Below are 27,523 nucleotides of genomic sequence, written 5' to 3'. Positions count from 1 at the left end.
CCCACAAATTTGGTGTTTAGTCATGTAACATGAAATACTTTGCCCAGTCTTTTCTTAAAACATCCCGAGAGTCAAACCGCCTTCCCGCAAATATTGTTTCCATTCGCGACAATCTCTTGTTTTTACAAGCATAGGTAGAACTGTACAATCAGGTGTAATTTTTGTAATTGACCCCTTGTAGTGTATTCTTACGTTTGTATATTTTGTAATTCCCCTTCCCTCTTTATTGCCTCTAGCCTTGAGGGTAAAATAAAGTATATCGCAATACACTTCGTTAACTACGATAAAGACCGCATTTTAACCCTTTGTTGTTTTATGGCCGTTATACTCATCATGCACACATTTTCAGACGCGCTGGATCTGGAGAGCTGCTGGACGTGGAAGGCCCTGAACGTTCAACCTCGCTGTGACAAGTTATACTGTGGGGATCAACAAGAAAGGGTGCCGACTATGTGCACTTTAACAAGCTGGATCAGAAAAGACAATTCTGGCATTTGCTCACTAACATCAATGTGCACTTTTTTTTTTGCCATGAAGACAGCCTTGGTTTCTGTACACTTTCAATAAGGCTGTGTACCAGCACCCCAGAAATGCATTTGTTAATTTTGTCATGATTATTTGTTTTTTCAGTGTTGGTTACTGTTCCCCCTGCAGGGGGAAAAGGAAACAGTGCAACAGTGCAAACAGTGCAACAGGAAACAGTGCAACAGTGCAAAGATAACTTGTCACGTTCGCTAATTTATTGGGGGAAAATTCAATGCGCCATCTAGGCGCTGCTGCTGGCACATCAAAATTCTTTCTCACAAGCAGGCGTCCTTCATGACGCAAAAAATAGCAACTTCACTCTTCACAAATCTAACGAAGTAGTCATCAAAGCACTGACTTCTAGAATACAGGCAGTGGTGGGAGAAATGAAACTTTTGCGGCCATTTTGCCAGTAATCTTGATAATTTCAGAATAAATTAGTTGGCCATGATACGGAACTATGTGTTAATAAAAGACAGCCTCCCACCTTTAAGTATGTCTATTTTTTTGCATCAACTGTGGAGATAGATACTTGCATATAGTGTCCTTTTAAGTAAAATTCTCTGTCAGGGATCGCCAAACAAGGGCACCGTGCAATGGTTGCCCTAGGTCATAATATAACTCTTGACAGTGGTGAACTAAATGTGTCCAGAAAAGTCCGCAGTATACTAATTTTTTATTTTTGTATGTGTGGTACATGCATCATCATTCTTGGCTTTGCAGCGGAATGATGGTTACAGCGTAATAAAAGAATTTTTTGAAGAGAATCTTGACCGGTCTCTATGTACACAACAAGGTCTGACTACCCATGAAAACAGTAGTCACTGGTTATCCCGTATCAAGCAACGCAGCGTCAGGGCATGTATATAGTGGTCGAAAGCAAAGCAACTTTCTCTGTAATCCTCACACAGCCATGTCAAACACAAAACGACAAGCTTCTCTACAGCAAACAGTGCCGCGTCAGGACATAGTACATGCTGCTTGAAACAACAACAAAATAACTTTCTCCCGACGAAAAAAACACAGTACACCACACACAATCAGAAACGAAAGTTAAAAATGGCATGTTGAGTGCCACCAAGCTGCCTGAAGATGCGTTGGTTGCCCTGCTCTGCACCTGCCTGTCCTTCGGGAGCAAGAATCAACGTTACGGGAGCAGGAACCTCCTCAGCCGCGTAGTCTGTATCACTGCCCTCCTGCACTTGCTGCTGCTGCAGCTGTTGTCGTCAGTGGTTCCAGCAGGCAGATGTTGGTACCACACAACATACTCCGACAATGTTGGCTTCCAGAAGTGGCCTGTAAAGAGAAGCTGGTGCTACTGCAGGCAGGGAAAACAGCTTTTGAGAACTGAAATGTAGCACTTCTCGACAGGCCACATCGAAGAATGTGCGGCATTGTACTTTTCTTCAGGTGTCTGGGGCCTGGGTGACGAGCAGTGGGTGTCATGAGCCACGGCTAGAGCAGGTGGCCACCATGAACCCCAGAACTCGCCAGGCTTTACACGTCAGCAAGAGGGCGGGAAACAGTGAGGTGATACCCGCCGCGCTGGTTCAGTGGCTAAGGCGTTGCGCCGCTGAGCACGAGGTCACGGGTTCGATTCCCGGCCGCGGGGGCCGCTTTTCTGATGGAGGCGAAAAGCAAAAACGCCCGTGTGTACGAGATTTCGGCGCACGTTAAAGATCCCCAGGTGGTCAATATTAACCCGGAGCCCTCCACTACGGCGCGCCTCATCGCCTGCGTTGCGTCGGCGCGTTAAACCCTACAACCAATCAATCAAACAGTGAGGTATACAGCGTGCCACACAAAGGCACTGCAGTCGCTGTTACGGCCAGGGCCGTCATACACTTGAAAGAAATACATAACACGAATATACTAAATCATTAAAGAAGTACACAGTTTCAAGAAAGGAACAGGTAATGAACAAGAGCAAGAATACAATGAACTGGGTTAGCTGGGACTGGTTCATTACGCAACTGCGTCCAATGACGAACGACGTCGCCGTGTTGTATGTGAAATCTTCGTTGTTTCGCGTAGCAGGGGAATTATAGCATGCAGGCGACCTGAGAGGAAAATTGGAGACTTACAGCTCTGACTATTGATAAAGATCCTCCCACCCATCTATGCGGTACAGCTGCGGAACATAACCTCCGGCTCGCATATCGAAATCGATACACCCCTAAACGAGCCGACAAGCTGAACTTGTCACCTTTTCACTATGTGTCAAGGAGGGGAAAACATGTCAGCCGAAGGGACAAGGCGCCGAAGCAAATTGACACACGATGGGGAGGGGGGGGGGGGGGATGTACAGGAAGGGGGGGGGGGGAAGAGGGAGATATACGCTGCGCATATATTACACGGTTCGTTATGAAGTCAGTTACACGCCCAACACGATACTGTTGTAACCTGTTTAGCTTTCTTTATAAGCTTTTTCCTTTCAAGACGCCATCCAATTGCGATACCTCCAAAACGTTTTCATTTCAACTATAATTTACTGACATACCTTTTCGATATTATTTCACGTAAGCGAGCATAGGCCGTAGTGTAAAAAGCTTCTTTAAATATGCATCTGCCAAGTTACATACCCACTATTTGATCATCCACAATTGCGAACTTTTATGGGAGATCACTGCCGCCACTTCACGACAGCGGTCAAAACAAACGCATTTGTATGTTGATTAAAAAATAGAGCGCGACTTGGACAACGACACAAAGAAGAACGACAGGGCAACCGCTCACTTGCAACTAACATTTATTGAAGCATTGTCTCGTATTTATACATTTATCATGGAAGCATGCGTACTGGGATACACTAACTGGAAACATATCAAACCGATGGACACAATCAAAGTGACGTTTTCATAAACACAAACTCGGTGGCACGAAAAATCACAGATGTATCGCTGACGCACTTGTCCTGTTTCTTGCCTGCTCAAAGAAAGTGTGCTCATTTGTATTGAAATTTGTTTGAAAATCTGCTCATTTGTATGTGACTGCTTTTGCGACATCGCGCTTTTTTTCTCTTCGATGCAAAACAATGGGGCTAAATCATTTTTGCTTCCGTAACAAACGTAGCCAAAAACAAATAGTACTTACTACCGTGCTTACGTGCCGGGGTATCCAAACCCCTCGTGTGTCAGAGCTCCGTCAGTGCCGACCACACACAGTGTGAACGCTGCGACTGGCGGCGGGGTGCGACAGAGTTTCATCGTGACAGAAAACGCTTTGCAAACTGTCAGTTCCGGAGAGGAACACATCACGCCCAGCACCTTCCTATCTGTTGACACTTGAGTGCACCTCGATGGTCGATAAAGGCTTCCAATTCGTTGCACAAAATACGCAGGGTGGTCTTGCTGCGTTGGAAGGAGCTCTTAGACTCGCGGTCGCTAGGGGCAAACTGTTGACGGTCGCTTACGCGTCTGAAATTGTCGGCAACGCTAAAATCGCAAAAACAGGCGGCGTAAGCGCAGCCGTCTTGCTTTCCGGTGTGCTTCCAACCGCGCCGGATCCGACCCCTCCGGAGCCGTTTGGCTACATGACGTCACCAACGTATAGCCAAAATATAGCCGCGTGACGCAGCCGGGTGACGTTTTCGCTCCGAGCCAATCGCGTAAGACCACACCGGAGATCAAACTCGCCGGAACGCCGCCAGATCTCTTCTGGCGGCCTTGCGGCGCCCAGTAGGATGCTCAGAATGCGCCTCAAGTCTTCAAGGTTACACTAACTTCAAGGTTACCCGCGCATGGCGCTCGGCGAACTGCGCGTGTTGCGAAGTTGACCGAACTATGCCCGCATTTGAGTAAGCAGGCACGCTCTCTACTCTGCCTGCTCTGTTGCGGTCCTTCACGCATACGCTGTCCACGTGTACCAACCGCCCTCAGGGTGTTAAGAATATTGTGCGAGAGGCGTAAAAAACGTCTTCGTTTTACTACTTCTTCACTTTTGAACAAAAATATAGTAAAAGTAAAATGCGTCGTTTAACAGCTGTTGTTATTTGCTAAACTGAAGCAGCTATTGCGAAGTAAATATATAGAATTTGTCTTATTTAAACCTATCTACCATTCACGTTCAATGGTTACCTGGTAAGAGGGGCGCGCACATTTAATGGTCGCTGCCATTCAACCTCTCATGTCATGAGCACAATTGGCGGAGGCCTTTGACCCTGTTGTGGTTTGTGGTGTGTGATGATTGACATTAATTAAGCAAATCCAAAGTAAGACACGCCTGCCCTCCTAAGGGCTGCCTCAATGGCTGGCCCGCTGCGTTGTTCACTCTGAGCGACGGCCAGGCCTCCATGATGTGCTAGCTAGCGAAAGCGCGGAAAGAGGTCTGGTTTCGCCTGCGAAGAGGGCAGCGCAGGCTCGGGCCTCAGGGCTTCACATCCACATGGTGTACACTGGCAGTAATTCTAGAAGAAACGGAGGCCGGGGAAACATCTCGGTCACTTTCTAATGCTTCTCCTTCCTTACAGATTGTCCCCCAACGAGTAACGCGTGCGTATAACGTTTTCTTTCCCCCCCAGGGATGAAGATACGGCAGGTGATCGCCAGCCTCCGCCGAGGGAGAAGGGCCGCCACTCAGAGGGAAAAAAAAATCTCCCCCGGCCCTCGCGGCTAACAGGGGGAGGGGCTATCATTAGTGGCGTGGTTGGAGTTGAGTGATGATCGGTGGATGAGTTTTGCTGCTCTGGGGCGCGGCACTCATGTGCCACCTCCCCACCGTCTGACAACGGCAGGCGCGCCCTTTCACATAGCCCACGACAAAGTTATTTAAAAATTGGCTAATTACAAGTCCAGTGCGCGGTTTTGTCTTATCAGACGTTTTAGTTAGTTTCTGGCCTTAATCTAAGCCTTCCTTGGCTTTTGAGACCATTGCGCACCGATTTCGCATTAGGGAGTATCGTGTTGGGAATCAGCCATCCCGACGCTGTCACCATCGTTTGGACTGGGCTATCTCGCCGCAGCCACCACTGTTGGGACTGGCCATCCGAGCGCATTAACCTGTCCTGCGACGTTGTCTTGCTCCGTCCGCTATCGACGCGGCGCAGAGCAGAGCGATGAAATTCTCGAGCCGACTAAGAGTTCAAGCAGCATTCATATACAGTATGTACAAGGGTAACAACAGCGTTACATGGCTCGCACAAAGGCGACAGCACGTCTCCACTCGGTGCCTCTGAAAAGTGCCGCGCTCGCTGCTGCTTCCGGGCTGTTTTATAACCCCGGGAGTCCGTTGCAGCCGCGAGCGGTTTGAATCATTCCAATCAGGACTCTCTCTGGCCGAAGTTTGGAATCAGACGAATGGAGGCGAGGCGGTTGCGGCAGCCGAGCCGCCACGACGGAGAAAGGGAAGGCGACACAGCGGCACCCTCTCCAGGCATGTCGCTTCGCCTCTGCCGCGGGCCGTTCGTCCGAGGCATGATTCGGCCCAGCCGTTGAGAAGTGAAAAGGAGAGGCGACTCTGCGGCGCCGGAAAGTTGGGGCACGTCTGCCGCGGGCGGTTTGACAGAGGCGCGAATCGGCCCCGCCGTCGTGCGTCGTCAGATGAAGCGAATTTGGGCTGGGCGCTCTGGCATAACAATCGCAATCGCCAGGCATTTTGGGGAAGGGGCATAAACTTTTTTTCTAGATTGTTTTATTTCAGATGTGTTATGCCCTAATGCTTTTGGAATAAGTTCGCGCACGCACACAAACCAGAACAAAACGGGACAGGTCAGCGCTATTTGTACGCATGCGCCCTCAAACGTAGCTGCAGCCTGAAGCAGAGTTAGGCGGCTCGAAGTAAAAGGGACTCTGCGACATTTCGGATGACCGCCTTCACTGCTTCCTGCTGGAAGCACTGCGAGAGCTATTGGCCTCGAGGACGTCACTCGTAGGCGCCACCTACGAGTGACGTCACTTGTAGGACGCCGAATCGTGTTGTCGTCTGCTACAACACATTTCCCGTGCGTATGCGGAAGCGTGTTTTTTTTTTGTTGTTGTGGCCACCGTCTCGCCCCCTCCTTGGGAGTTTGATGCAAATTACCAAAAAAGTTGTCTGTAAACCAAATAATTCGGGCAAGCAATCAGCGCCTCGCTTGTTCCCGGCGACACCGCCGCGTTTAGGTAGTTGCTACCATCGCGACCCACAGCTCTTACATACGCAGCCAGCTAACGCCAAGGACAATGCAACTGGTGCTGAGAAAAAGTACGCTGTAAATTCATTACGAAATACTTGTGACGGGACATGTGTGCGCAAGGAAACACCTTGTAACAGCGACGGAAACGCGTCGCTCACTTATGATCTCACCGCGCGAACTGCACTGCCTGCTACATGAATTACTACGCGAGAACGGTGATCAGATTGCGTCGCCGCACATGCTTAAAAGTATTGTGATGGTCTGCAGTTTGACTTAATCAGTGCCTATTTCCCTTACCATATTTTTATAGTCATGCCCGGATTTGATTAACGATCACTGCCGTAGCATGTACTCTGCACGGCTGATGTTTACTTTTCGCGACTTGTCCGCAATGTATGAACGGTATGAACGGGAGTTTTTAACGCCTTCGAGCGAGTTTGGACAAGGCTATATTTTGTTTTCGTTAGGTGCTCGGCGTGGTGATTTATAATTGCAGCGTGTTTTGTATGTTTACACTGAGCCGGCCTTTCTCAAGCATCAATTTCGAAACTCACGACTGCTCACAGAAGGCGAGGCTGCGTACGAGGCGAAACACGTCGTCCCCCAAGAAGTTAGAGGAACCCAAACGCAACACACGCGTGCGCGACGGGAGGGCCTTCTCCAACAGCTCGCAGCCGGCTTCGGATGCATGTAATCGGATGTTGGGAACTGTAGGCTTGGCGTCGCAGCAGATATTTCATCGCCGTTAGAGTTGCGAGTGACAGTCCCTAACAGAACGTTTCACCGCACTGGGAACTCTGTAAGCGCGGTGATCTCCGTTGAAGCTATCGACGATCAAGATACCTGCACGGCCTCGGCCGATTCTTGCACGCAAGCATAGCCATCCTTCGGCCGCTCGCCGCACCGTGCGTGAACGGGTCGGCGCTGCCGGGACCGACCTCCGCGGCCGGTCGGCGTAAATCGCGGCAGATATTTCAGCATCGCTTTGAAAACCACAGCTGATGACACTACCTATCAGAATTTTTCATCACACTAACATCCACTTCCACCAATCTGGAACTTCTTTTCCACGACTTGTGTGATTTTAAAAAGCGGCGACAAGTTGTTGCTGCCGCGACCTGCGTCGGTTCGAGCCGCACCGTCGGCCGTGCGGGCAGGCACGGCGGGTGCGTGTGCTTCTGCGAGCAGTTAACGCTTCACGATTTCCTGCTTTATACATTTCTTGCAAACAAGGGAAATCTAGAAACTTCACTCGGCGATCGTCGTAGTCCACATTGTTGATCGGGGAAACAAGCCGCTGCTTACGCTTCGCTCGCATACGTAATACACCACCACGCTCATGGTGTTTGCGGATAATCTACCACAGTTGATACGGTTATAAAGTCCCCATGAGGTCGCACTGCGCTTGACGCACTGAGAATTAACTGCAAACGAAGGAAATTAACACGAAAATACTTTTAGAACGCGCTTCCTAAAGCGGGATTCACACGACGGAGAAACCCTCTCACGGAGGCCGACGGATATGTGACGTCAACAGCACGTGACCGGATTATCCGGCCTGGCGGCGCATCCACACGTGCGGAGCTACGCGGAGTGACTAGCAGACGACAGCGCCGAAGAACAGGTTCCATTCCCCGCCAAGGGCCACCGCCGTCGAGCGAAAACATGCGGAGGCATTTTCTTTCGCGGAGCCACCGCGGGCTATCCCCACCGAGGGGCGGAGCCTAAAACCGGTCACGTGAGCGGGTCCCGCGGGCTAAAAAGAGAGGGTTTCTCCGTCGTGTGCGAGAGAGAGAGAGAAACAACATTTATTTGTCCAAAATGGTTTTGATGCAAAGGAGGCCGAGCCTCTTCACCCCCTCAGACGGCGGCCAGAAGTCCTTGGGCTCCGGCGGCGTCTTCGGCCATTTGGACAACCCGGATCTGTACATCCGGATCGGAGCTGCGCAGAACGGTCTCCCACTGCTCCTCGGTCTTAATTAATAGCAAAGCACCTGACGAATTCTTTTTCTGGGGACATTCCCATATAATATGGCGCAGGTCTGCCCTGCCCGTACATAGCTTACATTCGCTCGTGTAGAGCCCCGGGTAACAATGGCTGTACATGACCGGATTGGGGAATGTATTTGTTTGTAAGAGGCGCCATGCTACAGATTGCCATTTGTTGAGAGTACAGTGAGGGGGGGGGGGGGAACTGAACCCGTTCCAATCTGTAATGATTAATTATGTCTCTGTACGAGACCATGCGGTCCCTCGCCATCCCAGCGCGCGAGAAGTGCTCAGATGTTTCCTCGACGTGATCGGCTCGGTTAGCCAAACCTCGAGCCGCGTCGTGAGCGTTCTCGTTACCGGGAAGAGAAGAGTGTTCCGGCGTCCACACAATTTGGACCTTTCTCCGGTCTTTGAAGCCGACCAGAACTCTCAGTGCCTCGGACGATATCCGTCCCTTTGCGAAATTTCTAATTGCAGTTTTAGAGTCGCTGACAATAAATTTAGCTTTCGTGGAGGCCATCGCCATCGCAATGGCCGCCTCTTCTGCCGCATCCGGCGACGACGTCAGTATCGTGCCGCTAGTTACGGAATTGCCGTTGCAATCGATAGCTACCACGGTCATGGCATCGCGGGCTGCGTATTCCGCGGCGTCCACGTATACCACGTTCTCAGAGTTTTTGAATCTCTTTTGTAAGGATTTCGCTCTTTCGCGTCTTCTTTCTTTGTTGTGTTCGGGATGCATATTCCTCGGTATAGGAGGGACGTGTATGCATTCCCATACTTCACATGGAATCTCGCGTTTGGTGCCGAATTGAGATTCGTACCGAATGCCTAGAGTCATTAAAATATGACGGCCAGTCGCGGTCTTTGTGAGTCTCTCTAGCTGGGCAACTCTCTGCGCCTCTATTAGTTCCTCCAATGTATTATGAATTCCTAACGCCTCGAAACGTTCGTTGGACGTGGTAGCTGGTATTCCAAGAGCTTGTTCGTATGATTTCCTGATCATGGTATTAATTTTGGTCTTTTCGTCCGCCCTTAGTCTCAAGAAAGGTGTTACGTACGCTATGCGACTCAGGACGAACGCTTGTACTAGCCTGATCAAATTGCCCTCCTTCATTCCATGATGTCTGCTTGGTATCCTGGAAATCAGTCTGGAGGTTTGATGGACGCTTTTTTCTAAAAATTTAACGGTTTCAGTATTTTGTCCGTTGGCCTGAATTCTCAAGCCGAGAATCCTGATACTAGTCACAACTGGAATGAGATTACCATCAGCGAAAAGCTCAATTCCAAGGTTGCGTCCTCTCATCGTGGGTTGGTAAAGCAACAACTCCGATTTTTGCGGTGAGCACGCTAGACCTCTCGGTGCGAAGTGTCACGCGCTGCAAGCCAACTACGCAGCAAGATAGGGACGGTGATCCTACAAGTGACGTCAAAACGATCGAAGCGCCGGCCTCTCCAGTGGTGGGCCTCGCGGCCAATAGCTATTGCCAGCACGGAGCGGCACTGCCTGATTTACTTGTCGCTTCAGATAGGCTGTCCGTTTCTGCTTTGCTTCTATGGCTTTCTTTCTGAAGTCGCTATCAAGTGCATTTATTGCTGCAACTGAAAGGAGGCCTGCCAATAGCCGCCACACCGCTGTAATGACGTAACTCCAGCGGTCGAAGAACGCTAAGATCGGAAAAGGAAAATATCGAGCTAATTTCTAACACCCGTGCTACACGAGCGTGTCGAAGGCCTTTGTGTCGAATGTCATTTGACTAAAATGACACCTTTGAGCTGTTACACGACGTTTTTCAAAGGCCTTTGGTTGAAATTCCATTTGAGGCAAAGAAGCACCACCAACGGCCTTTGAGGCACTCAAGGGCCTTTGAAACGCGAACGGTCGTACTCTCGGGAGCAGTTTATGTACCGTAATTACAAAAAAAAAACAATTATTTACGAGTGAAAATTGGGGTTTAAAGTGCACAATCTTCACAATTTCCCCCTTGTTTTTTGTTTTCTATCACTCGCTCTACGATCACAAGGTAACTTGGTACTCTCAAAACCGGCGCTGCGAAAAAAAAGAAAAGAAAAACTGTCCGCGCATGTTTTCTGCGCGCTTGCAGATTGTTATCAATTTGATCGCTAATAACCGTTTTTTGCTCATTTTAACTGCAAAATAAGGCTTTTTTCAATAACGAAACAGGACAGCAGTGGCGACACCGGAACATGGCGGGTGAACGCGGAAATTTTCAACTGCCTTTGAGAATTGTGGTTGATTGATTGTATACGGTTTAACGCGCCGACGCTACGCAGGCGATGAGGCGCGCCGTTGTGGAGGGCTCCGGATCAATTTTGACCACCTGGGGATCTTTAACGTTCGCTGAAACCTGGTACACACGGGTGTTTTTGCTTCTCGCCTCCATCAGAAAAGCGGCGGCCGCGGCCGGCAATCGAACCCGCGACCTCATGCTCAGCAGCGCAACGCCTTAGCCACTGAGCCACCGCGGCGGGTTGAGAATTGTCGTGTAGATCGGTGTAACTCCTTCCAGTTTGAATGGCATTTGAAATTTCGAAGGTAATTTGACTGAAATGTCTTTTCAAACGCTCGTGTAGCTCAGGTATAAGTTATCTGATGGGCATTTTTGGCTGAGGTACTTCGTGACCCCCGAATCTAAGTACTGGGTCTGTTGGTTGACTACGTTCTGCAAGCATTTAAGACTTCGAAAAAAAAGTTTGAAGAAGTGTTGCAGGGTCCCTTCAACACGTGCATTGTACGCATTGTATTTGTTAAAGAGTTTTGTTTCAAGGTTGGCAAACCCTATAGACTTGGCGCCCCTCCGGCCACTAGGGGTGAAGGGGACATTCGTTACGTCTAGAGTTACGTCCGACGGAGCCCAAAATTTAAAACTAGAGTTACGTCCGACGGAACTTTAAGCCAGTTTCTAGAGTTACGTCCGACGGAACCCATAATTTAAAACTAGGGTTACGTCCGACGGAACTTTAAGCCAGTTTCTAGAGCTACGTCCGACGGAACCCAGAATTGAAAACGAGTTACGTCCAGCGGAGCTTTAGGCCAGTTTCTATAGCTACGTCCGACGGAACCATTTACGTGCGAGGGAACTTTAGGCCAATATTTTGAGTTATGTCCGGCGTAATGTAAGGCACACAAAAAATTTTACACCTAACGCCACCAAATACCGTGATGCTCTATATGTGTAATCTACACGCAACATTATTGAAATGGTCGCTTGTACGATACATGACGTCAAATTCGAAAACACAAAGGTTGCTGCTTTACGGCCAAACTGGTTCGGAATGGGTAAATCACATTTAACATGTTCAACAGCGCCGGTTCCCCGTCGGTCGAGTGGTCAGGAGCGTAATATAAGCGCCCACACTACTGCAGCGATGTGGGTTGGAATCTCACCGGGGTTGATGGAGTCTTCTTTTCAATTAAAGGATTAAACATTTTCTGTACTTGTCGACGTACACTTCTTTCCATATACAACACATGTAAGCAAAGGAGTAGATGGGAATTATCAAAATAGAACCTCCTGCCGTGGGCACAGTGCCAGTTTGTAGCATCTGCAGTTTGTACCGGGAACGAATTTACATGGGTCAAGAGTCTTTTAACAAATGTAATTAATAGGTCTGGGCGCATAAATCCAGCTGATTAATCGTGTTAAAACATTTAACCAACGCCCAGACCTAATAATGCGTGCGTGCGTGCGTGCGCGCACGCACGCACGCACGCACGCACGCACGCACGCACGCACACACACACACACACACACACACACACACACACACAAAAGGAAGGAAGGAGGAGGGGGAAGAGGAATAACATTTATTTTTCTCAGGGAAAGAGGAGGGGGAAAGGAGAGTGGGTGGTGGCCTCAGTCCAGGCCGCCTTCAGGCCCGCCAGCAGCCCTCGCCCGGGAGATCAGGTACTCCTGGTCCTCGAGCTGGAAGCTGGTCAGCTTGTGCTCCCACTGCTCCAATGTAGGTGATGGAATTGGGTTGGGATGTTTGACGCATTCCCATACGAGGTGATAGGTGGTGTTCGGTGTATTGCATGTTGTGCAGTTGTAGGGAAAAACAATTGGGGAAATATGATGCAAAATTGCCATGTGGTAGTAAGTCTGTGTTTGGATTCGGCGCCAGATTCGAGTCCTGTGTATTGAGTGATGGGTGAGGAGGAGGGTAAAGGAGGCGCTCCCGGCGATAATGATATAAGATGTCCGTGTATGTTTTTGCGACTGCGTGGCTGGCCGAGGCGATTGGAGGTGTGTCGTCGGCCTCCCTTGGGAATGCCCGGTGTAAAATGTCGCGGGCAGCGGCGTGAGCCGCCTCATTCCCGGGGAGGGAGGCATGACCAGTCGTCCAAACAATGTGAATGGTCGGGAGAGTTTTGGCATGTTTTAGAAGTGTGAGCGCATGCGGAGATATTCGTCCTGATAGGTAATGCCGGCACGCCTGTTGCGAGTACGTGATGACTGTACTCGCAACAGCAAGTACTGTATCGACAGATTCACTCAGGATCTTTCCCTCACCCTCACTTACTGAATAGCATGTTTCCAAATCAGTACGACAAGACCTGCCCATTATGCAAGCAGCTCGGTACTCTTCGCCAGATGATAGGAGACGCCAGCCCAAACCACCTTCCCCTCTCCCCCCCCCCCCCATTCCCAATTCCTCCACTAAGAACTCCACACACTTACCCCTAGCGAGCGATGGGGGATCTTTCTGTCCAGCCCCGCCTTGGAGGATCAGCTACGGCTGGTAACCAGGAGCCAGGTGGCGAAGGCAGCATATGGAATCCTGTGAAGAGGGATCCACTCTCATCCAGCCGCGTTTAGCACCGACATGCTCTGCAATAAAAGTTTTTACTCCTCCTCCTCTTCAACACTGGCATTTACGCCAGGAAAATCGGCCCAGTGCGAGCAATTTAGCCGTGGTTAACACCACGATCTGCGTCCCTATCTCATCCTTCTACGGAGCACACGACTTCTATTAGGTGTGAAACCCCTATGACCTACTCCCTTCCCCGGCTGGTCACTGGACTTCTTTCCTTTAAAGCTTGCAGCAAAAGCTGTGTGGCGTCAGACGCGCGGGCGGCAGTAAATTGGCCGGGTTCCAAAGTCCTTGGTAGTTTGTTTGGAGCATCATGCATGATCACTGATGATCAAACGGTTTTCACCGAAACTTCACTACTAGGCACATTTTTTATCTTTCCCTTATTAATAAGTTAATAGTTTTGTCTTAGGTTTAAGCAAAATGTAAAAATACGTTGAGGCTGTCCACCCCACACCATTGCGAATGAATAATGTCATGTTTCTAAAAAATTAAAACCTTTCCCATTTTAAGGCTTTGTTAAAATTACATAAAACGCGATGGTATAATATCATTATGCAGAGCACCATTTTTTACCATCGCTGTCGTGCAAAACGTGTACAGAAATTGATTGATTTTGGGGTTTAACGCGCCGACGCAACGCAGGCGATGAGGCGCGCCGTAGTGGAGGGCTCCGGATTAATTTTGACCACCTGGGGATCTTTATCGTGCGCCGAAATCTCGTACACACGGGCGTTTTTGCTTTTCGCCTCCATCAGAAAAGCGGCCGCCGCGGCCGGGAATCGAACCCGCGACCTCGTGCTCAGCAGCGCAACGCCTTAGCCACTGAGCCACCGCGGCGGGTACGTGTACAGAAATAGCCACCATGTTACATTTACAGGCTTCCTGTATATGATTTTTGTACGAGGAAAATGACCATGTTTTAGTACATACTCAATGAAGTGATGCAATATTCATGGTGTTGTCTTCAACAAGTTTCACAACCCATGTCGTTACGGCGCACAAACATTTCATAGATTAAGCAAGACCACGAAAAATGGAAGCACATCCTTTGAAGTCAAACATACCATAGCAGCCGAAAAATAGGACTGGTATGGCATGATGCATGCGGCTTTTTGTGGAGTTCGGGTGAAACGCAGCATCAAGTTTCGCGTGGAACACAGCATTAAGTTTCAGTAGTTTCGTTGGAATGAGTATTTAAGTGAGACAAAAATAGAGTTTGCGGAGGAAGGTTTTGAGCCTAGTAAATGTGAAGCTAACATTACTCAATAAGGCTTGCTGTTGGGCGAGTTGGTTCGTCTTACTTTAAAATCAAGCCACGAAAGAAAATCCACACAAAATCACCAGTTATGTCTATTCTTAATGCGTTCTTTGTCATTTTCTAGGGCTCAATTTTGAAGCAACAATACTCGTGGCTTTCTCGCTAAAAAGCACCCTTTCACTCAGAAAGTTGCACAGGCTTCATATATGTAGAGTTTTCGCAGTGGGATGATGAAATTTACATTCTTCAGGCCGCGGGTAGGTAAGGATCCCAGGTAGTAAACGATATTGTCTTTATATTGGTACGCTTAAAAATAACTTATATGCGAAGCCCATGTGGGAGAACTCGGGCTGGTTTTTTGGGTGAATGCTTTGTCGTTGGTTTTTTTAACCTCATTTTTTAAAGCTTGTTTACACTCAGACACCAAAAAAAAAGTTTGGCTGTTGTAAGGAAACACTCGTATAGTCGCGGGTTACAATGCCCATTTTTATAAAATAATGACAAGAAGCGGCGCTTTTATTTTTTTGAGAGCGTATCGAGGAAAATGATTACGTTCGGTTCATCAAACAAAGTTAACCAAACAAAGCACTTCTTGCAACTTGTAACTATAATGAAGCTTGCAGACTGAATGCACGTATAATGTGGCTGCAAGTCGCACGTGTGTAGAAAATACCCGTATAAAACTAGTCTAGCTAAAGAGAACATATTTTTCCACGCGAGAACACGTGTCAGTTCCTCCTTTCTCGTGCCATCTATGCCTTCTGACATAGATGACGGCACTTTTGCAACTCAAATGTAAAACTCTGCTCGCCCCTTTAGGAGGAGTGCGAAAAGGGAGCAGTGGTGGGGTCCCCAGCGCCATCGGTAGAAAAAAAAAGGGGGGTGAGGGAGGGCTCCCACGATGGATACATGTGCCTCAAAGGCGTTGGGTTCTTGCAGCTCGTAATGACGGTCAAGTCTACACGACGCGATTTGGATCGGATTCTTCGGAAGGAGCTGTACAAAGATGGCAGTTGCCGGTTAACAGGGCATTGTGGCGTGGTGGCCACGCCGGGGTAATATCAAGGGGGAGGGCCACTTCAGAGTAAAGTCGCCGTAGCAAGACAACCTCCCAGCGATCGAGTCCCTTGGGGAGGTCTGTTCCACTCGGGCGGAATAAATCGCGATAAAGATTTTCATTGACTGATTCAGTCATTGATCCATTCATTGATTGCGCCATGAATGCCGTCCATTTTCGGCTAACACATTCCGGGATAGTATGATGCATGTATTGGTGTGTGGGCTATTGTTTTCTTGAATTTAGGTGGCCTTCCAGGTCTGTCAAGCCTCTGACTTATACATAATTATTCGCCAACAGTGTGCTCGTATGCGAGTGTGCACCTGGGGCAGCTTTTTTGGGAGCAGATGGCCTATTTAGGTTGCGCAAAGCTCTAAAAACCATGATGCATTGTCTTCCGCCTCCTTGACTTTATAACTGCTCGTAAATCGCGCCTACAAAACCTCACAATTGCACGTACATATTGTGGGAAAGTAATTTTATACTTGTTATGTGCGCCAAGAAAGTATCGTCTTTGTGCTCAGTGAGAACGCCTGCAGTGTGTATTGAACCTTTCGGCCAGGAACGGATTTTGAATATTCGTGTTTCCATACCAACGAGATGCGATATATGAGCTATACCTGCAAGTATAAATTCATGGTGGCCTAGGAAGTGAACCAGGTCAACCACTTACCCACACGGCAGCGCACGTCACCGGGAAACATTTTTCGTTGGTTGGCTAGGTTGGCGTAAAGCGAACACCCACTTAACATTGGCAAAAGGCGCCCACAAAAGCCGACACGTACTGCGCACAAATTACCAAATGACTTTATCTTACTAAAACTTTACCATCCCTTTTTAAAGGAAGTTGAGATAAGCTCGAAAGCTTTTTCACCTAAAAACTGCGTCAAAAGTGTGTTAAAACCTTCGCTAAAAGCGCGTTCAATCTTCGCGGAAAGTGCGAAGATTGGACCGTCAAAGATACTAAACGAAGAACGAACCCATGCGACGATTTCTCGCGCGCTAAGTAAACGCATCTACAAACGATCTGAATGTATACCGATACGTGTTTTATGACATAAAGGTATACTATTGGACTCCTTCATGATCGATGCGTGTATTGTCTTATCAAGAACCGTTCCTTTTTTTCGCGATATTCAAGTAACCGTTTTGACAATGAAAGCCCCGTTTCGCGCACGCGCCGTGTATCCAGGAATCTTATCAGAGATTTTCGGTCGACCAACAGGTCCATGAGGAAATGAATTAGTTTTTTTTTGGCATGACGCCATCAGTCCCACATGTATACGAAATCTTTTGCTTCAAAAAAAAAACAAAAAAAAACACGGCACGGATGCGAATCAAAGCCACAGACGCGCGGTAACAGGGAACTGACCTAACTACTAATATGCGCCGACGTGCAGCAAATATAAACCAAAAGGTGCAAAGGGGGTGAATAAGACACAAAGAAAAATGGCAGCATCCCCACTCCTTGGATGATGGCGAGGGTGTGGAGTACGGGGACTCGAAATGACATCCAATTTGCGCCCCGACCGTCATTCGATTTGAGCCGTGAGTTGCAGCTTGATTATTCCCTAAATGAAACTGCAACTCACGGCTCCAATAGAATTTCGCTTGATTTTCGCTTGATGGTGGTGTGCGCACGGATGGACGCGGACGGACATTGGGAGGTCCTAAGGTACTCCGCACCGTTACAGGCGAGGGAGTAAGCCGTTTGACTCTCGGGTACTAACTCACGGTCGTAGCCCAATGGGTAAGACGACTGTCGGTAACTCTGTCTGGTCTACCAGACACAGGCTCGAATCCTGCCGGTGCTTGTGTGATTTTTTGCGATTGCATATGCGCACGGACGCGGTCGGGGATTGTGCGGTCCTAAGGTGCTCCGCACCTAAAAGGAGCGTGAGACTCTGGTGGTCCACAGCTCATGCCTCACGAATAAAGCACATCAAGGCGTGCCTCTAGTCGCAACATGAGGTGCGTTAGCGTAGCGTTGTGTACGCGGTTGGGCCCTGCCTCGCGGGCGAGTCACTATATCGCGCAAGCTGGTACAAAGCGTGTAGGATGAATCTGAGATGTAGAAACGGATTATTGAAGTTGGAGCTTACTCAACGTATAGCAACGTAACAATAATCACACAGAGTTATGGAGGCAGGCGAAAAGGCCGTTTGAAGGCTTTTCGGGGCCTGCTCCCAGTCGTGCAGGCAGGAGTAAAGATCTGTTGTTCTGAAACAAGACGCAATCTTCTCGATGCGCTTCAAAAAATAAACAAAGGAGATGGGTCTACGAAGATAAAAGCAACTAAAAAAATGACGAAGCTTGCACCAAGTCGCGCACGGCTGGAACCATAGCGGAGCTGTAGGATTTCTTTCTATGTAAGCACTAAAGGCAGGGTTGCCAGGTTTGGCGATTTGTCGCCAAACTGGCAATTTTCAGGGGCTCGTGATGACTGCAATTTTAGTGTGGCGACTTAGCCATTTCCTGGCTCCTTTGAGCGCTGGTGATGGTTAATATATTCCCGAGCTCTTCCGACACTTTAAATTCAAGAAAGAGGTCCTGATTTGGTAGTTCAGTGCTTTTTAGTAGTCAAGATAAAACTGGAAGCCAATCAGAACAAAAATGACAGCATCTCCACTCTGTAGATGATGGCGAGAGTGCGGAGTACGGGGACTCGAAATGACATCCAAGTTGCGCCCCGAGTGAAATCCGGTTTGCGCCCCGACCGTCATTCGATTTGAGCCGTGAGAGTCGAGTTCTTAGATGGGGGGATGATTCGTATTCGGGCAAGCTCGTTGTCTTCGTAGACGTTGACCAGCAGCGTGACGCTTCTTACGTTCGTTTCCATCCATGGCGGGAAGAGGGTGTGTGATTTCCGGAACCCGTTTATATACGCGGTGCACCGCGGCGCCATCTTATGTTCACGCGTTGCGCCATCTAGCGTAGTTCGATGCAGTCACTGTGTATTACAACTTGGTTCCAACCTTACTACACCGGTGTTTTTGCGCGTTTTTTCGTTGCTAGGTTATGTTTGTGCCGGTTTTCGAGTGTTAAGGTAGTTCCCGCACAGATTTTCGCTTGATGGTGTTGTGCACAGAGATGCACGCGGACGGACATTGGCAGGTCCTAAGGTACTCCGTACCGTTACAGGCGAGGGTGTAAGCCGCTTGACTCTCGGGTACTAACTCACGGTCGTAGCCCAATGGGTAAGACTACTGGCACTAGCTCTGTCTGGTCTACCAGACACAGGCTCGAATCCTACCGGTGCCTGTGTGATTTTTTTTGCTATTGTAAATGCTATGCGGACGGACGCGGACGGACATTGTGAGTTCCTAAGGTGCTCGGCACCTAAAAAATGGCAACTATACATGGCACTCTATAGAATAAGGCCCAAGAAGTCGGTGCCACTCAAAACACACCTACGTACACCGCTATTTACTAGCACTATGCGAAACTTGTCAAGTTGGTTTTTTATTATCCATCACCTCCCTTAAGAATCGCGTCGAAGACTTTAAGCAACACCGTTAATTTTAAGTGTCATGTTTAGGCAGTTCACTGTCACTTCGCATTCGATCCACAGTGGGAGGAAGCGTGTATGACGGTGTATAATAGGCGCGATAATGTAAGGAGGCAGCGAAAGAGGTGAAAAACGGTGTGCAGCGAACGCACGTTCTATGACCATTCATATCATTTGAATACTTTACGTAAGCTTACATGTTTTAGCAATGGTGAACATCTTTTGTTCTGTCGAATTGTCGCAAATGAATAATATTCGTGATGCAGTGTCGCTACTTCTCGATATTTCTGCCCTTTTTCAACGCAGGACATCGAAACGTAAGTGCAACATCAGTTTGCCCAAAAGGCGATTTTTCTGGGTACCTTTTAAACGTTGAGTTCAAGGTGATGACTTTTCTGGCTACTTTCAGCAATTTTCCGCTGATTTTTGTTCTGAGTACCTGGTAACCCTGACTGAAGGACACACCAACACGCATTGCATTAGGATTGAAATTGTTTATTTTCATGTTCCGTCGTCGCTTTTCACTGTGGTAGTAGTAGTCATCGCCATATCCATCTACATCGTCGTCTTCTTTATCCTCTCTTCATCTTTCTCTCTCTCTCTACTTTATCATCTCACTCCCACTTTACTTCCTTTCCCCTGCACTGGTTGTATGCTGGTGAGCTCCCTGCCGAGCTCAAGAATATCCCCAGTTCCTTTCCTTTTCTTTTTTTATTTATACATACTGCAACCCGTAAGGGCTATGGCAGGAGTGGGGAACAGGCCGGTACAAAACAAACATGGTGTAAGACGACTGGCACACTTTTCCCACAAACCACAACCCCCCTCCCCGTCGTCTTCTTCATGCATGATTGGCGGGCCCGGATCGTTTTGTCCGCAAGCGTTCACATTTATCCCAAAGGGGAACTCGGCAGCGCACGCTAGTACCGGCTTCGCGAACTGGTCGTCTGTAGCGCGAGTTGTCTTTGCCCCCCCCCCCCCATTGAGGCGCGGACGCACCTGTTGTCTGGGTATTTTTTGCGAGCGCCACGCGCAAGCCTAGCCCTTTGATGGTCGAATTTTTTTGCCAAATGCGACCCCCCTGGGTCGATTTTTTATTGCTGTTGTCAGTTCTTTGGGCGAGTCCATATTTCGAAAAAATTAATTTTTTTAGGGTGATCATAAAGTGAGAAAAAAGGCATTTTTGTTGTTACATAGACGTGGTTTATTCACGAGAAACACAAGAAAAATTCTAGGAAAGCTTTGCGGGCGCAAGAAGCGGGAGAAGCGCAAGAAGCGCACCGTTTCACGGATGCAAGAAGCGGGAAGCGCTCGGAGGACGAAGGACGAAAAAAAATTTCACGTATTTCCGCTGTGTGGCAGCACAAGCCAAGCGAGAGAAATGATCGAAAAAGGCGCGCTGTTTAAAGAACCCAGCGATGACGTACCATTTTGAAGGTGTTTGCCGGGGACGTAAATCTACGCCATTGACTAGACGACACCGGGCGCTCCTCGTAAGGCGCATGCTCACGTGCGCGGCAAACGGCGGGAGTAACTATTACCCGGTGTTTTCTGATGACGCCGCACACATTACACGACCAGCAACAACAGCTCCGCTGTTAAAAACTGCACAGTTTCTATTTATATGATGTGGTAACACTACAACTCGTCATTTCAGACCAGTCAGTTACACGGGGAAGCAAGGGTTATGTTGATGTGTTAAGCATCGGTGGCAAAGTGTTTTTAATCATTTGGCGGCCATCATTCGTGCCTCTATCGCGGCGCTATGGGGTCTTAATACCACGAAGTTCAATCCCTCGCGTGCTTTCCCGTTTCAGAAATGGTAAACCAAAGAGACATAATTGGGGTTGGTGTATCTTTATCATACAGTGAAGAAATACAAAAAAAAAAAAAAAAAGTAGGCTTAAACCTCCGGGCAACTGGTAGCGCACAACGAGTACGTTTTTCGCAACCATTCAAATTGATACAAGCGCGAAGGGACTGATAATAAACATATTGGAGTACCTGTTGAAAGTTGATATGGAGTGCAGGGTACTTATTTTTACTCGGTGTATTTTCTTTCTTATTGAGAAACTGTGACCGCAATTCTTGCTGAGAGTTTCGTCACTCTACCGAAGCAATTCAATATACCCGCATATGGTGGGAAGGTGGAGGTCGGTTGGAAAGTAACTAACCTGGATAAACTGTATTTTAACGCGTTTTCAATTTCCGGTTTCGTTTGCTACCCCGCACTTTTAAATTTTCTAAATCGCTTATTGAACGTACTCCGTTTTGTCTATGACACTCCTGCGCTTGGCATAGACAAAGACTAAGTTGATTTTCACGTCACTTGCCTGTCTCTTTCAATTAACGATGCTGTCGTCCGCACTACCATAACGTCACAGCGTCTGCGCTTGAAAGCTGTCATCTCCTGTTTCTCTCTGTTGCTCACATAAAAGCTGAAGTGCGAACAGAGTGCACAGCCCCGGTTCTTTTACTTTTGGTCATCCTTTGGTTCCCTTTCCATCGGCTGTAGCTACCACTCCAGGCTTCCGCGTTGAGGCGAGACTGTCATCCTTGCGCCTCGTGCCGTTTTACTATCTTGTTCTTGGAGTACCGGACCATCTCAGAAGGCGCGAGAGAAATGAAACCGGGACTTCTTCTGACATCAAACAAAACGAGCAGTGGGCCCTTAGAGCCCTAGTGCCATGGAAGGAAGAGTGCTTCACAGTCGACTTTCCACGTGCACCATCAGCAAGAATGCTGCTTCTTTCGATCACTGGGCGTCGTGTTGCGACAAGAGACAATGCGTCGCCACGTGCAGCCTACTTTACCGACCGATAATGGTACGATGGCCGGAAAATACAAAAATCAACCCTCTTTGTTTTTTCATCAAATGAAAAGGTACGTACAATTCCCACTGATTAGACGAAAAAAAAAAATGCGCCCATGCACTCAGTACAGGGGATTAACCAGCGAAGCTGTAACGTGCGGCCGGTACGTGTTACTCCTTAGGGTTTATTAAAGCTTTTTTCATTATGCGTTACGTGGTTGTTTTTTGTTTCGTTCCCGTTCTCACTCGCAGTGTCGCAGATTCCAAGCTGCCTGCTCCTCGGAAGTACTATGCCGCGTGGCCTTCCCATTTTCCAAGTAATTTGTAGCCCGCCCTACACACCGTTATCGCTTGATCTATGCTGCACGCAGTAGCTCGCTGGGCGGGCGCTCTATCTGCAGCAAGAGAGATAAACACAGCCACGCTCTCTTCTTTTACCTTCAACTCCCTTCTAACGCCTTTTTTTTTACTCCTGCTTAAGGGGCACGCCGGATTACTTCTCTGTGTACACCGAAGCACCGGATCTTCCTTTCACGTAGCCAGATAAAGCTTTGCTTGAAAGAAGAATCAAATGATTGATTGTAGGGTTTAACGCGCCGACGCAACGCAGGCGATGAGGCGCGCTGTAGTAGAGGGCTCCGGATTAATTTTGACCACCTGGGGATCTTTAACGGAACGAAGAATCAAATTAAGAGTTCTTGAATTCAGCGTTTTCATCGTTGCTGTTCTGACGCCTCAGTTATTGGATGGCAGGATTGGTATTCGTCGAAATAAGTTTAGCTCTGGTATTTTAGCGGTTTTGCGTTGAGTTTATTTCAACTGTATGCTATCCTACGGTGCTTGAATATTTTCTTAGTCAATGATTTATTACCTGAAAAGAACTTCGCACTACTCCATATTTCTGAATTATTTCTCGTGCTGGCGTATGCAAAATACGTACGCGAAGAAAACTACAGACATTCCTGGAATTATCTACTAATGGCTAAGCATTCTTATCCGATTCTCCGTTTGAACAACTCTGCGTTTCTGTGGCGGCACTGAAGAAATATTTCCATCAAGACAGCGCCCTTTTCTTTTTTTTTTTTTTTTGCATTTTTGAGTTAGTCGTATGGCGGCGCTGGATTATACGGGACGCACATTTCCTAAACTTACTACGCTACCGATAATTCCATGCGATGCGGCGGTGCTTGCTACACAATGTGCTAAAGAGGTTACAGAACTGAACTACGCATTGATCCTAAGCCTACATACTTGCGACCTGGTAGCTGGTATTTTGTATCTTATAATTTATAAGGAATGGTAAACTTGAGCACATTTCTGTCATCGTTGTGCATTTGTAAACTCGTTCACCGCTTAGAAAAAGTCAGTGTGTGAGATTTGTCTCCATGTCCTTGAGTGACCAATCGGATACGGAGCAGACATGACGAATAGTGGAGACAGAAATGGGATCTGCGCTGCGTGGCATGTGCGTTTCACGCAATGTGAAACGCCACACTTGCGTTGCGCAATGACTGCCACAGCGCAGAGCCATTTTCGAGTCAACTGCGTGCGCTCGTGAAGGGCTGGAACTCGCCGGGCATCGTCTGTGGCTCAGTTTGTCCGTTTGATCGCTACGACTGGTACCTCCGACTTCGTTGTAAATAAGTCGATCCACGGGTGTCTCGAAGTGCTTATACGGTTATACCATGACAGTGTACCGAATCAAGCCGAAACATCAGCGATGCTGCAGTGCAAGCATGCGTATCATCTCTCACTATGCCCCGGTAGAAGAGCGAGAAGTGTAGTGAAGTGGCAGGGACGGCTACTCAGCGAAGTCGCGTGTAACAACACTGAGTGGACGTCATCGCCCGCAAGGTACCGGCGACTCTCCAAACACAGAACTTTTTAAACAGAATATCTCGTTTTAACTTTGACCTTGAGGGGAACGAACCGCCAAAAAAGTTTGTTCTGGGGAGGTTTTCATCCTAAAAGCTTTTTTTTTTTTTTTTTTTTTTTCATAGGAGTAGCGAGCGCCGGTCACGGGAGTGAATTCGCTAGGTTAAAAAATAAAATTTCCGTTTCGGCTATTGAGTTTCCAGCTTGGTAGCGGAGCATTTCTCTTCTTAGCTGCTTCCTTCTTCTGGGCTCCAGGGCAGTCAGAGTACTCTACGCCATTTGACATGAAAGAATTGCTCCCGGCACTTTCGTGTCATAAGGTGCACTTACAGAAATTTATGGTGGGGGCAGAAATAGACTGGCCATAACTTTGCGCCTCCCGAAAGTTTCAACTTAAGCTGTCACAAGAATCAGATGTCATCCTGGAAGCTAAGGGCAGAGGCTATGTACTGGAACAAGCTGGAAAAAGCATATAAAGAAAACAAAATGCCACAATAAAAGGCCAAGCGGGTGCATCGAGGCCTGCACAGCTGTATAAACAATTCCACATAGCATCAGTTAGGGAGAGTACCTCCTCATGTCATCACGATGTGGCACGAAAACTTTGTGGGTCTTCATGCATTAATCGCTTTAATTATTCCATGATATGAAACGCTGCCATCAGTCGGCGCAGTCCCGACACACATCAGTGACCAAGAAAAGCACATGACGCATGGTTTTGTTGTAATCACGAGTCGCGCAGCGCGATTGACTGAACGAAAATGGGCGCAGCTTGCACAAGCGGTGCAAGGCTGGAGAAACAGCAGAGCTGCCTCTCTCTCTTCGTCGGAAACGCGGCTGTTGCACGTCACACAGATTTCCGAAATTTCTCCTGAAAGTTCTCCATGACTGACAGGCCCGGATCGTTTTGTCCGCATGCTTTCACATCTCTCCCAAAGTGGACCGCGTTAGCACGTGCTAGAACCGGCGGCAACCGGCTGCCCGAACTCGGCGTCTGTACCGGTAGCTGCTCTGTGCTCCCCACTTCAGGCGCGAATGCACGTGAACAGGCGAGGAAAACAGCACGTGAGAGTTCGCGCCACGAACGCCGGCAGAGTTTCTCGAAGGTCTAGCTGGACGACGCCGGGCCCTCCCGAGGAGCACGCTCACGTGCGCTCGGTATTTTTTCATGAAATTCTTTGCGAGCTATTTATATGGCGCAAGCCCACGCGCAAGTCTGTACGATGCCGGGCGCTCCTCACGAGACGCGAGCTCACGTGTGCTTGGTATTTTTTCTTAGTATTTTTTTTTGCGACCGCCACGGAACCAAGCTCAACCTTAAACAGCTCTTCATTTAAAATTTCATCTGCTCAGTGGCATCACGCCATGCAAGAACGTTATGCTTGCACTGCGCGTGCTGCAGCGTAGGTAATATCGACGCGAAATGTACTTAGGCTATGGAGAATTTATTTATTGATTGATCAATCTTTATTTCACAGAAGGATGTGACTCGGGGTCTTGTCAGATAAGTGAAAATGACTTGAGGAGGCCGTGGCATTGCTCTTCCTTTTCCATCCCCGTTGTACTTTCAAAATTCCACAGTGAAATGACGGTCATTTTTTGGTCAGTTCGGCCTTGCAAAGGCAGTTCCCACTCTTCGAGGGTCTTCATGTTCCGCGGAAAATTGCTCTTTGTGGTATGTGGTATATCGTGGGCCTCGTCGGGGATTGGAATGAGGTGGTCACGGAGGTGGTCTCGGTACGGTTCTTGGCGGTTTTCTTGTTGGCGGTGTCTGAAGCCCCACGCTCTCACCTGCGCTCCCAACTTGCAAACGAACGCTACAGTGAGTGCAGTTTGCGCGCGGTGAGCGTCGCAGCAGAGCCTCTTGTGAGACACGGCCTAGATACCAGACGCGTTTTCGAGGCGAGAATTTAGGTAGCACAGGCATCACCTCCTGCTCCCTACGCTGATCGCCTCCTGTACCAAGCAGGTGCTTGGGGGCAGTGGTAGGAGTTGACGCCTACAGGAGCTCATGCCATTCTATTAATGGTCAGGCGAAGGTCACTTGTCGCGTGCCAATAAAACCTGTAATTAACGGCGCAAGCTTTCCGCCTAGTCGTGTGGGAGAGATGGGTCAGTCTGGAGAGAGAGAGAGAGAGAGAGAGGGGGAGACGGGCCTTTGCTGATAGTGTCCATACATGGAGAATTTCAACTTCTCAGGCAAAAAGAGTAATTATGGTTCAATAAAATGGCGTGCGTGCCTTCAATCAGAGACACGCCTGGTTAGGCGAAGCGTAACAAAGTATACGAACGTTTTACGTGCGTGAAACCAACTTTACAGCAATTTGCCGCATAGTTTTGAACAGCGGAGCTGTTTTTACTGGCCGCAAGTTCAGTGCGGCAGAAAACTACCCGAGCAGAACGCTATCACGCAGCTGTCGCGCAGCTGTCGCAATACTCGCTAGACCAAAAAAAAAAAAAAAAATCACTCCAATCCACGCTGTGAAGGTGGCTGGAAAGCAAAGCTGTGAACGACCCCCCACAACAATTCCACATGCGACGTCACTTGAATTCCCACACGTGGCTCTAGAAAGAGGGAAACCAGAGATTCTGTCAGCCGTTACCTGGGGTCCGCGGAGGCGCCGTCCCGAACGCAGCAGCATCGACCACGGCCGGGTTGGAGCGGCGGACGCCGCCGCTGTGGCCCGCCGTGCGTCGGAAGAAAGAAAACGGAGAGGAGCGTGTTTCGAAGGGCGAGATAGCGGAACCTAGCCATCCTGATTGCGCTACCTCGAGGCTACACCATCGCGCCACTTAAGCGCACACACCGAAACAATCCGGCCTGTGAGCTTATTGATTCCCATTCATACAGATTTAAACTAAATAGTTTCGTAAGTTTGATTATTGCGAGAAAGCTGACGGAACTTTTACAGTCACTATTTGTCACAACCAGTTGCTCCATTCGTCTTTTGTAATACCTGTTAAAACACAACCGAATTGGTATTCAGCAATTTAGAAAACACAGTCTCATTCGCGACAAACAGTGCGCCATAGGTGGCTTTTCTCTAGCGGCCAGATGTCTGTAAGTGGTCTCTACAGTTTGTTTCCCCGCCCTGCAAACCAATCCTTAACGTATATTTGCTGCGCGACCACTTAATTCCGTCGTGTCCGGGTTACCCAGGAGCTGATGTCGAACAAGTTAATCAACCCGTGCGAAGTAAGCGCGTAATGTACGCGAAGCTGCGCCAAAACATACCCAACACCATCTCCTAAAGCAGACGACAAGGCCGACGGAAAGCACCCGCCGAAGTGCCCGCCGGGCTGAACACGGGGAAGGCTGGATAATAACGCCCTATCGCCGCGCCATCTACACTGTCCTCCGGGGCTGATAAGCGCCTTCCGCCTCTCCGGCCGCGTTGGGAGTTTCTTGTCCCGCACGCCGCGAAAGAACCGTTGGCTGGTAGAGGTAGAAAGATTTGCTTTAAAAGACACGTGATATCAGCCGACGCAGCACTCCGAGAGGAGCGTTTCGCCGTAATCGTGGCAACACCTTCTCGGAACGAGAA

At 48.6% G+C, this 27,523-nt stretch overlaps 1 long non-coding RNA gene across 1 annotated transcript; it reads right to left on the bottom strand.

The window, feature by feature from the left end:
• Nucleotides 1-528: 528 nt before the first annotated feature.
• On the bottom strand, nt 529-27,322 carry LOC144173388 (uncharacterized). Its single transcript, XR_013323248.1, has 4 exons — nt 27,214-27,322; nt 26,582-26,655; nt 13,333-13,432; nt 529-1,821 (listed from the first exon to the last, which is right to left on the bottom strand). It is a non-coding gene; the product is annotated as an uncharacterized LOC144173388 (long non-coding RNA).
• Between the last annotated feature and the right edge of the window lie 201 nt (nt 27,323-27,523).

This window comes from Haemaphysalis longicornis, unplaced genomic scaffold, assembly GCF_048455015.1.
Source record: "Haemaphysalis longicornis isolate Haplotype H1 unplaced genomic scaffold, Haemaphysalis longicornis Haplotype H1 scaffold_1, whole genome shotgun sequence".
Taxonomy (NCBI): domain Eukaryota; kingdom Metazoa; phylum Arthropoda; class Arachnida; order Ixodida; family Ixodidae; genus Haemaphysalis; species Haemaphysalis longicornis.
Note: the sequence above shows the minus strand (reverse complement) of the source record. Positions and strands in the feature narration are given on the sequence as shown.